The sequence below is a fragment of the Delphinapterus leucas genome, chromosome 15, assembly GCF_059928025.1.
Source record: "Delphinapterus leucas isolate spDelLeu-1000000601 "Yukka" chromosome 15, BTC_Dleu_Yukka2, whole genome shotgun sequence".
Taxonomy (NCBI): domain Eukaryota; kingdom Metazoa; phylum Chordata; class Mammalia; order Artiodactyla; family Monodontidae; genus Delphinapterus; species Delphinapterus leucas.
In genome coordinates, this window is record NC_143143.1 from 8801454 (window position 1) to 8813557 (window position 12104).

Sequence of the window (12104 nt, forward strand, 5' to 3'; positions counted from 1 at the left end):
CATAAGCCACAGCACCGGAGAAAGGTGTCTTCCTCCCAGCCCTGCCTTATGCCCCAAGTGATGTAATGCATAAGTTTACACGATGTCCAGTGGAGGCCAGGTGTCTCTGCCAGGCTCTTGGCCTCCTTAAGGGGACTTGGTGCTTCAAGCAGCTTTTTCCTTGTGATGCCACCAACTCAACATGTAACTTGCAGGGCTTCTGTGATGAGGAGAAGACTGGGAGGGATTGGTCCCAGACCTTAAACGCTTCAGGGCAGAGGGGGCACACCATGCTCCCACTCACAGGGCGTTAGCTGAGGTTAACTTCCAGAGGGCTAAGGGATGGGAGGGTGGGGACAGAAATACGCCGTGAGCAGTGAATGTGTCTGCCGCAGGTGTGCACAACTTGCTCGAGGTGATGGGGACTCAGTAGCAGAACTAGTGAGAGTCTAGCTGCCCAAGGACTTGAGACCGATAAACCTGATTTTAAGAAATCGAGATATATTGGGACTTCCCTGGGGGCGCAGTGGTTAAGAATCCGCCTGCCAAGGCAGGGGACACAGGTTCGAGCCCTGGTCCGGGAAGATCCCACGTGCCACAGAGCAACAGAGCCCGTGTGCCACAACTACTGAGCCTGCGCTCTAGAGCCCACGAGCCACAACTACTGAGCCAGCGTGCCACAACTACTGAAGCCTGCGCGTCTAGAGCCCATGCTCTGCAACAAGAGAAGCCACCCAAATGAGAAGCCCGTGCACTGCAACGAAGAGTAGCCCCTGCTCGCCGCAACTAGAGAAAGCCCGTGCGCAGCAATGAAGACCCAACGCAGCCAAAAAAAATAAATATTAAAAAAAAAATCGAGATATAATTCATGCCCCCCCACCCCAAATTCACCACTTTAAAGTGCACGATTCAGTGGTCTTCAGTATGTTCACCCATTGCACAAGCAGCACCACTAGCTAACCCCAGGACATTTTCATCACCCCCGCCCCCCAAAGGAAATCTCTGTACCCATCAGCAGCCCCTCCCACCCCTGATGTGCCCCACCCCCTCTTTGCTCTGGACATCAGGAAACTCTGGAAACTTTGCTCTGGACATCAGGAAACAGCCTTGAGCAGCCATATGCTATCTTATCCCTAGGTCCCCACCTGCCACCGTATCTATTTTTTTCTAAATAAATACTAATTGTAACAGCCGTTAGCAGGTATGAAGCATTCACACTACGACTTTCTACTACTTAATGTTCTCCTTACAGCAGCGCCCTGAGGTACAGGAGCTGTAATTAGCACAGAGATTAGAGTGCCTCGTCCAAAGTCGGGGAGCTGCCAGGCGTTAGAAGCAGGAGTCAAACCCAGACCCACTGGCGTCAGAGCCACTCAATCATCCATTTGCATGCCCTTCGCCACCTTTTTAGAACAAGGCCAAGCTGTAGACAGAAGCCGCCTCACTGCCTGGCCTAGGATTCATCTGGCAGTTTAAGATCCTGACTATACCATCAGGTGACAGCATTGTTGGGCTGGTGTCTGGCTGGGGCTGCCCTGCATTTCAGTAGCCCTCGTGCTCAGGAGGCCTGGCATGACACAGTGCTCACCACGTACCTGCTGCATGACTGAATCCACAAAAGCTCCGGGATCTCTCTCGCTCCCCACTCGCTGGTACAGAATGCTGGCCGGGAGCACTGAACCATAACCAGTGCTGCCTTCTGAGAACTCCCGGCTCTGTCTACAGTCACCCGATAAGGGGCAAGAAGCCAAGCCAGGCTTTCCAACTTTCACGGCAAAATAGCCGGACACAGCGTGGAGGACACGCTGAGAGCCTCGGGGCCTCCACCGTGGACTGCCTGCCTTCCACCTCTGGCAAAGGGTCTCTCCGCGCTCGCTCTCCCAGATTCCCCTGCTCTACCCCTGCCTGATAAAATAGACCACTCTGGGTCTATTCTCTGGCTCCCATCCCCCAAAGAGCTGCCCTGACACTATTATAAGGGAGTCTGAAGTTCGCTGCCTTTACCCCAGTGGGCTCCAGAAAGGGTGGCCTGTGTCACAGTCCTCTGTTCTTTAGAACATTCCCTCCACCCTGGCCTAAGCCACCTAGCTAATCCTGTCGATCCTGTCCACACACAGTGCAGTCCCAGCACCTCACAGGGGGCCTGGTACACACGAGGGGCTCTTCAAATGCCTGCTGAGTATGGAGGCTGCTGCCCCCTGCCTTACTCAGTGACCGTTATACGAAGCCCCAAGGAAAAGTGCTTCCTTTTTTCCATCACGTTTGCTGTGAATCCTGTCCTTCTTTCCTTGCCTTCCACGAGGCTCTGAGATGAATTCTGTGCTCCATCACAGTGACTTCCCTTGACTGTCTTTTGGTACAATTACCTGCCTCCTGGGGCCTTCTCTCAATTACTAGGTTCTTGGTTTTGCTGAGGAGGGTGTGGGCCTTGAAATTCAACCAACCTAAAATAAAACCCAGTTGAGCCATGAAAAGAACATGGGCCTTGTAGGTAGACAGACCTTGGTTCAAACCCCAGATGTGCCACCTCCACACCACGGGACCCTGGGTACGTCGCTTACTCAGCCTCGGTCTCCTTGCTGACCATCCTCTCACAGTGTTATATGATCACCACATGAGATATGAAATACCTGACATACAACAGACACTCAAAGGTCAGATTAGACCCCTTTTATTCATTTCATTAAAATTTTTTAAATAAACAAATTTATTCATGCTTTTGGCATCCAGGTAACTGATCTAGAGCTATCCAGAAAGACATAGTATACTATGATGGAGGGGCAGTACACAAGTTCTTTCTCTCCTTCAATTAAAAAATAATTATTGAATAAACTATCAGTGGCAGGAGGAACTTGAAACATTTAAAATTTCACACCTAGATGGAAACTAAAATCCTACAAAAAGTTCATATTGTATCTTAGAATAATCTTAAAAAACATAGATCAGACCCAATATTGGCACCTCAGTCAATATGCAGGAGAAAGCTCGCCAGTACACCTGGGAGAAGAAACCATAAGCACCCACGCGCCACTTATCCAGCTAGTGTTTCTGAGGGCCTGCTTCCTGCCCGGCACTATTCTATGTGCTGGCCTACACTCGCGGAAATGAAGGGACTTCTCTGTTCTCAACGAATCCACATTCCTCTCCAACCCCCATATTGCCATTAGAGATGGGGAGAATAAGACTCCTTTTATTATAAGCCACTTCCATATTCTTGGTGGAAGCAGATGGAGAAGGAAAAATAAACAGAAAACAGTAAGAGTGACTGTAAATTCTTTTTTTTTTTTTTTTTTTTTTGTGCGGTACGCGGGCCTCTCACTGTTGTGGCCTCTCCCGCTGCGGACGCGCAGGCTCAGTGGCCATGGCTCACGGGCCCAGACGCTCCGCAGCATGTGGGACCTTCCCAGACCGGGGCACGAACCTACATCCCCTGCATCGGCAGGGGGACTCTCAACCACTGCGCCACCAGGGAAGCCTGATTGTAAATTCTTGAGCAAAGGAGGGTTGATAAGAGTTGGGCTTCATGAGCAATGGTACCATGGACAGATCACGAGAAGTGATGGGGTGGGGCGGGGAGGGAGAAATTTGGACTCAGGGAGGCCAATTCGAGAGCTGGCACAGCAGAAAATGACAGGGGCCACAATAAGACCACAGCAGTGGAAGGAGATTCAAAGACTAAACACTGTTGGGACTGTGTGGTGGAGGCACCCCAGCGTGAAGACAAGGGGAAAGTGGAAAATGTCTTCTGTCCTTAGAGCTTCGGGGACCAGGGGACGGCGAGGTCACTAGCAGGGGCAGAGACCTTGCTGGTGAGGGTTTCAGATAGGTGGGACGGTCTTGCTCAATGACCTTTTAGAGTTTGCAAATCCGTTACATAAGGGACGGTGTCCAACATGTCCAGGTAATGCCATGTGGTTTCTTAACCGCAAAGGTTCTGAAACCAACAAACGCCCTTCTTCAAAAGACCACAGTCCCACCCGAAACCCCACTTCTGAAAGAAGCCGGGCACAGCTGGCTGATCCATTCTCCTGTGTTTTCAAGAACTGCCAGCCCTGTTTTCAGTGTTGAAAACTGACCCCAAGTGACCTATAGATACAGAGTCAGCACATCGGGTTCAGGGAAGGTGAGCATGAGTTCGTGTGTTCCTACCCAGTCCTCCAACCTTTGTACAGACCCAGCCTACCTGGCGCAGTGATGGTGTGTGCCGTGAGGATCAAAGTTATCTCGGTCACAGTGCTCTTACCTAAGTGTCAAAGGAAGAAGTGATATGAAAGGCTGCTCTGGCAAAAGGAATGGGGTGCACAGGGCCACAGGAAAAGGCACTGAAGACAAAACTACGGGAGATTTTTTTAAAAAATGACTAAACATCATTCTTGATTTTCACCTAGAAGCAGATTACACAACCCCACATCAGAGTATCCTCACAGAGTCCATCTTCTCCGTGATTACAACCAGGGGACAAAACTCAGCTTTTTCCATCCTGTTTTCCTACTACAGGTCATCTCCCAAAGAATCCAGTTCTCTGAGAAACAGTCTACGGCTGATGGCACCACAGTTTGGCTCATCATTTTATTCTAGTTTAGCCTTGAAACATTAATTTCAGGGAAGCACGCGTACAATTCTCTCAGCTGCGTACAGACCAGAATGCCTCACCCTCCAGCACTCCAATTAAAGGATAATTCTTAGATGTTCCCCCACCACATCACCTCTTTATAAGTAAAACAAGTAAGCCCCTATGTCAGCAGCTTTCTCCTCAAGCCACCCAGAAGAAGGACCAGGTCCCCCAGCTGCTTTGTTCACAACATCCCCGAGCGTGTTGCCATACCAAAGAGCAACAGGCATAACACAGGCTGATGAATTTGGCTCCAGTGGACCCAACCAACAGGAGCCACCAGTCCGCAAAGAGCCATGGTTTGCGCCACGGGACTCCTCCGCCACCTTCACACACACACATCCCAGCAGGCACACAACTAATGTAAACACCTCACTTGGGGAGGGGGTTGGGGAAGGAAAAACACTTTCAGGATGTAGAGCTCTAAAATGGTATGACACAGATTTAGGCAGAGTAAGGTTCCTAAATGATGAATTCATCCAGAGAGAAGTAAGCAAGTCCGAAAACCTAAGAAAAGAATACACTGTTCTGTACCATATATATATATACCTAATACAAACTTAGCTCAGAGTCTCACATAAATTTTCCTGAAATAAAAACATCTCTGGGCTTCCCTTGCAGTCCAGTGGTTAAGACTCTGTGCTTCCACTGCAGGGGGTGAGGGTTCAATTCCCTGGTCCAGGAACTAAGGTCACATGGCACTCATGGTGCGGCCAAAAAAAAAAAGCATCTCTGCCCTTAGCAGTTAGCAACTGGCCCTAGAATTATGAATTAAAAAATGATGAGTCTTGGGCTTCCCTGGTGGTGCAGTGGTTAAGAACCCACCTGTCGATGCAAGGGACACGGGTTCAAGGCCTGGTCCGGGAAGATCCCACATGCTGCGGAGCAACTAAGCCCGCGAGCCACAACTACTGAAGCCCGCGCACCTAGAGCTAGTGCTCTGCAACAAGAGAAGCCACCGCAACGAGAAGCCCATGCACCGCAACAAAGAGTAGCCCCCGCTCGCCGCAACTAGAGAAAGCCTGCGTGCAGCAACGAAGACCCAACGCAGCCAAAAATAAAATAAAATTAATTAAAAAAAAAATGATGAGTCTCTGCTGGTGGGAACATAACAATATTATCATTTCTGGAGGGAAGTTTGGCAATATCTATTGACATTTAAAGTCACCCCCATTTTTACAAACACACATACTCCTCTGTACTATTTTTCTCCATCTGGAAACTGTCTCAGTGCAAGGCTGTGAAGGACATTCGCTGTCTATATTGCACATTTCTGTAAGAGACTTTTTATAATGAGCATTTAATAATTTTGTAAACAGAAGAAATACATTTTTATAAAAAACAGTCATTTCTCCATTTTCAGATGAATCTGACATATAGTAAAAAGTTAAATCTGAAATTATATCATCATTTGACAGGCCATGTGTCAGAGCCATGGAGGACTTGTGTGTTATGTTCACTGCTATAGGCATTCATTATGCAAAAATATTTGTCTAATCGCTGAAAGATAAAGAACAAGGCTAATCATTGCAGCAGAATTCAAAACAGTAAAAGGCTGCAAACAACATAATTTCTTTTTCAATAATATTGGATACTGGGGCATTGTCATTTTTAAAAAGAATAAGGTTTTAAAAAAGGAATGAGGTAGATCTTTACATAGTGCTATAGAAAGACATAATGTTAAGTAATAAAAAGCAAGACTCAGAACAGCATGACTAGTTTCATCTTAATTCTGTGTTTTAAATTTAAGTAGTAAAAAATTCCTGCTGTTTTAAGTAAAAAAAAAAAAAATCTAGGTAATAAATGTTTTTATATGTGAAGAAAAATATATGGAGAATATATACTACACCACTAGCAGTAATTTTTTTGTCTCAGTGTAAGGCTATGAGGAATGTTCACTATTATATTGACTATTTCTATAAGAGTTTTTTTTTTAACATCTCTATTGAAGTATAATTGCTTTACAATGGTGTGTTAGTTTCTGCAGTATAACAAAGTGAATCAGCTGTACGTATAATGTATCCCCATATCCCCTCCCTCTTGTGTCTCCCTCCCACCCTCCTTATCCCAGCTCTCTAGGTGGTCACAAAGCACCGAGCTGATCTCCCTGTGCCATGCAGCTGCTTCCCACTAGCTATCTATTTTACATTTGGTAGCGTATATAAGTCCATGCCACTCTCTCACTTCATCCCAGCTTACCCTTCCCCCTCCCCGTGTCCTCAAGTCCATTCTCTACGTCTGTGTCTTTATTCCTGTCCTGCCCCTAGGTTCTTCAGAACCATTTTTTTTTTTTTTAGATTCCATATATATGTGTTAGCATACGGTATCTGTTTTTCTCCTTCTGATATAAGAGTATTTTTAAAAATAATGAGCACTTAGTAATTTTGTAAACAGAATAAAATCTATTTTTATAAAAAGTCATTTCTCCATTTCACTTTTTTCTCATTTTAATTTTTAAATGAATCTGACATGTAAGTTAAATCCCACAGCACTAACCTGAGGTCCCCGGGCCTGGGGTGCTTTGGTGAAAGGCACACAGTGCTAGTGCCTGAGCCGGGACTCAGGTCCCCTGACACCACACCCTCCACCCCATCCAGGGCTCTCCTCCTTCCTAAAGCATCAGGAAGCAGATGTTGCCAGGGCAGCTGGGCCCTCTGGAACCATGAAAAGTCCCACAATTACAGAAGCCTCTATTAGGGGGGGAAAAAAAAGTTGCTTAAGAGCTACATTTTTATGAACTTGAAATGTTCCATGAGTTTAACAAGTAAATGTTCTGGATTTGCCAAGCAGTTCTGATTTCAAATAGTCTATCTCCTAAGTACGGGTGAACTTTATTGAACTCGGATCCTAATGTTCAAAGGGTTAAGGAAGGATCAATTCAGAGTCACCGGCATGTCCTAAAATGTAAGGCTTGTCTGGCAACAAGCACCTCATACATCTCATGAGTTGTTTACAAACTCATACCACTCAGGAGTTTCACCTGCCTTACTCATGCTGACTGCAGTCAAGGTTGCTACTTCCAGGTGCTGAAGTACATTCCTTTCACCTCAAACCTACCTGTAACGTTTTCAAGTGCTAGACACGAAGGATTTGGGAGAGTTACGATCACTCTGAAGTTTTCAACACTACAGCCCAACTGGAAGACAATATTCTGTTCTCTGAAATGCAGACCACGTTTTTAGACTTGATTAAACTAGGTGGTATGAAAATCATGAGAAGCTCCAGAACTGACCATTCTCTCGAAAGGAAAATGAGAACTCCGTAGAGGGACACAAAGAAAAGAAAGTGGTTTCTTCTGGATGCACTGCTTTACTAACCGGGACGTTTGGACTTTTTTCCTGATCAAGCCAAGCCCACAACCACTCAACGGGGACTTGTGTAGACAGAACTTGTCAGTGGTTGATGAATCAATGCTTTCTCCCCAAACAGGTAGGCCTGTGAATTACAGCATTGCACAGTGAGGACACTGGATCCCAGAGGGTTAGTTAACTGCTCAGCTTATGTGGAATGTCACAGTTCTCAATGTCACCCTCCGAGACCCTCTCTTCTGAACCTCTGAACCTCAACCCTGTGGGGGCCTACAGGGTGGGCTGTATCACTATCTGGGCTACTGAGTAGGAAACAGAGGCTCCAAGAAGTTGTGTCCTGCCAAGATGCCAAGGTTCCAACCAAGGACTACCCATTCCAGACCTGTCTCCCTTGGTCTTAGCACTATTCCCTACTTCGGCCAAGCTCAGAAGGAAGGCTGTATTTTGTCGGTCTAAGAGAGGAGGCAGCCACGTTCTTTGAAATGGCCCCAAACTTCTCAGTACTGGTCACCGGCTCACGCAATGGTGACTCTCATCGAGAAATGAAAAGCAAAAAGTCGAGGTCAAGTGCCCCCGCCGCCCAGAAGACCTCCACCTCTTTCCCAATTGCTCCCACGAGCTAAGGGTGTCACGGTTGCCCAGCAGAGCCCGGCAAAGCACCTGCCAAGGCACCTGCCCGCGAGGAGCACTATCCCCCAGGGATGCCGCCGGCACGCAGAACGTTTCCCAGGAGAGGCCGGGCTGGCGGGCTCCACTGAGCCCACCTGATGCTGCGAGATCAGATTCGGGTCCCACCCACACTCATCGAGCGCGTCCTACGTGAGTGAACCCAATAAGTGGCCGCCTCCTGAGGCCCACTGTACAGACGGGGAACCTGAGGCTCGGAGAGGAAAAGTGGCTTAGCCCAAGGGTGGCGGCGTGGGGTCTGGAGCCCTCTCACGCCGAGACCCGATCCTCCGCCGAAGGGCCGGTAGGGCGCCTTCGGCCGTGGAAACGACGACCCTCAAGCCTCCGCGAGAGGTCAGCTCGAGGGGAAGGGCCACCCTAAGAAGGGCCGAAATGGGAGCCGCGCTTTCCGCGTCTGGCGAATTGGGCAGTGACCCGGCCCAAGAGCCCGCCCCCATGCCGAGGGCCCGGGCGGCCGAGGCGGCCAGAAGGCGTCGGGGCCCGGAGCCCGGGAACCCAGAGTCCTGGCGACCGGACCCCGCCAACCCAGCACCAGCGAACGCACGTACTCACCACGGTCGGCCGGCTGCAGTACGGACACCTGAGCAGGACGCAGGCCCACACCACTGAGGCGCTACCACCGCCCGCGCCGGCTGCGGGGGTGGGAGCGTGGCCGACGGCGGCGCCGCTCCGCCTAACCCGGCCGTGCGCTTGTTTCTGGGGCCAGGCTTCCCCCCTGCAAATCCGCGCTCTTGGTACGGCCCTGAAGGCCACGCCCCCTTAGCGTCCCAGCTCAGCAGTGGGACCCCGGAGCTCCGCGCTTAGTCCCGGAGGGGGCGGGAGTCCCTTCACGCCTTTGACAGTTCCGTGGGGGCAGTAACCGTGAGCCGCGCCTTCTGGCCTCCTGCTGCCGGCCGCCGCTCGCGTGTGTTCGCGACTCTTTCTCCTCCACGATCCTCAGTGCCCTCGCCTGAAAATGGCGAACCTGCATGAACAGAGTGTCGGGGTCCCTCCAGCCTGGGACTGGAATGCTGGCCTGCTTGGGTCGGGGGGCAGGAAGTGAGCAGGCAGGGGACAAGGACTGGACCGAAGAGGCAGGAGGGGGCAGAAGGCACTTCGGGTTTGGAAAGATAGGCTGTCTTGGTCGGGGGTAAGAAGCCCACCTTTTCCTCCTGCCGTGGTTCCTATATTACAGGATTATGAGGATTAGATGATATAACTCATGTTCATAAATAATTTAGCTCAGTGCGATAGTAAGTGCTCTAGAAATGTAAGTTGTTGTTGTTATTATTATTATTACAGGCTCTGCTGCGAATTCCTTTTGGAACAGTGGGCAACTCACTTCGTTCAGAACCCGTTCTCCATCTTTAAAAATGGGACCCACCAACGACAACCAATTACTTTGAAAATACTAAAGGCCTATATAAGGAGAGGATTATTCCCGTGGCCCCAGTTTTAGGGTTCCATCGTTCCAGTCTGTCAGGAACATGTCTGATTCACCCCATTGAATCAGTCCCTCCGACAGGTTGGATGAATGCAGTAGCCCTCAGGGTGGGGCATACCCCTGTCTAACTAAGGGACTGAATGTGTAACTCCTATGCTAGTCCCTCAAGAGAGCAGTAGGGAAATTCATCCCCCAGATCTCTGATACTCCCTGTCACCTTTTCACCACCTTGCTGAACAATCTTCCCTGCGTGTCCCAGAGAGGCTTCAAACGTTGCCTCTGAATCCTTGCACCCTGCTTCTGTGAAGCCAGAACACATACCACTGAATTCTCTCTCTCTGCTAATAGCATCTCTGAGGCAGGAGACAGGCATCTTCTTTTACTTTTTACCATTAAACCAGTAGCTGAGTCCTAGGGATTCTATCTCCAGGACCACCCTCCCCCTTTCTCATCTTTCTTGCTCTCCCTACCCTAGTTTAGGCCTACCTGGGTTCACCTTTCACCTGGATGATTTCAGCAGTTCCTGACTCGAATGCCACCTCCAGTTTCTTCTATACCTATACCAGGGAAACTTCCTCTTATACTGCTCTGCTCAGTGCCCTACCTTCCTGTCCCTTAAGCTTTCCTCCTCAAAACATACTCTCACTAGCCAGCTGGGGAAAAAAATGTAAGTTGGAGACACATCTCACACCTTACATTAATATAAACTCCTGATAGATAAAAGATGTAAACAATTTTTAAAAAGAGAAGAAAAAGGAAAAGTCCTACAAGAAACCATGGGAGAATTGTGTTAATCTCCAAGAGGACTTTCTGAGTTAGAAGCCATAAATGACTGAGAAAACCACTACATAAAAATCAAAACTTGGGCCTTCCCTGGTGGCACAGTGGTTAAGAATCCACCTGCCAATGCAGGGGACAAGGGTTCGATCCCTGGTCCGGGAAGATCCCACATGCCGCAGAGCAACTAAGCCCGTGTGCCACAACTACTGAGCCTGAGCTCTAGAGCCCACATGCCACAACTACTGAGCCTGCGTGCCACAACTACTGAAGCCCACGTGCCTAGAAGCCTGTGCACCACAACAAGAGAAGCCACCGCGATGAGAAGCCTGCACACTGCAACAGAGGATAGCCCCCGCTCGCCACAACTAGAGAAAGCTCACGCACAGCAACAAAGACCCAAAGCGGCCAAAATTTTTAAAAAACGGTAAACTGATTAAAAATCAAAACTTGATGTGTTAAAAAAAAAAAAAAAACTTGATGTGTGACGAAGATCTACAGGCAAAGTCCAAAGGCAAAGGACAAACCCAGGAGGAAATATTTGCCTAATAAACAGCCTCTACTAATTAATAAGAAAAAGACATTAATATAAAGGGGCAAAAGATAGGAATCATCAGTTCACAGAAGAAAACATACAAATGGCTCTTAACCATATGAAAAGTTATTCAACCCCACACGTAGAAAAAATGCAAATTAAAAGTTGACCAAGGGCTTCCCTGGTGGCGCAGTGGTTGAGAGTCCGCCTGCCGATGCAGGGGACACGGGTTCGTGCCCCGGTCCGGGAAGATCCCACATGCCGCGGAGCGGCTGGGCCCGTGAGCCATGGCCGCTGAGCCTGCGAGTCTGGAGCCTGTGCTCCGCAATGGGAGAGGCCACAACAGTGAGAGGCCCGCGTACCGCAAAAAAAAAAAAAAAAAAGTTGACCAAGATACTGGTCTTCACCTACAATGATGACAAAATCTGAAAGTTTGATGACACAAGGTTGGTGGAGCTGTGTGGAAAAAGACACTGTCATTCATTGTTTCCCCATCCAAACATGAATATCATCCAGCTATAAAGAAGACAAATAAGGAAGCTCATTGCTGATACAGAACAATCTCTCAGATAAATTGGTGAACGAAAAATACAAGGTGATGGCCAATACAAGGCAGAGAATGCTACTGTTGGTGTTTTTAAAAGCATTGCAGTGGGGGAAAGTGGAGGAAAAAATGTACATACTGTGTATATATATTTGGTTGTATGTGTATGACCTCTGTGGAAAGAAAAAAAGAGATAGCATTGGTTGTCTCTAGAGGACTGGGAGAACTGGGACCAAGGG

The 12104-nt window shown here is 48.6% G+C and overlaps 1 protein-coding gene across 2 annotated transcripts in view; it reads right to left on the reverse strand.

Annotated features, from left to right (window-relative positions):
- POR (cytochrome p450 oxidoreductase) overlaps positions 1-9258 on the reverse strand; it is a 58430-nt gene extending 49172 nt beyond the window's left edge. Inside the window, exon 1 of one of the 2 annotated variants that reach the window (XM_022588034.3) lies at positions 9139-9258. The gene's annotated coding sequence lies outside the window, so the exon portion shown is untranslated. Of the gene's footprint in view, positions 1-4162; positions 6650-9138 lie in introns of those variants that run through there. The other variant, XM_022588033.3, reaches the window with a different exon arrangement.
- Positions 9259-12104: the final 2846 nt, after the last annotated feature.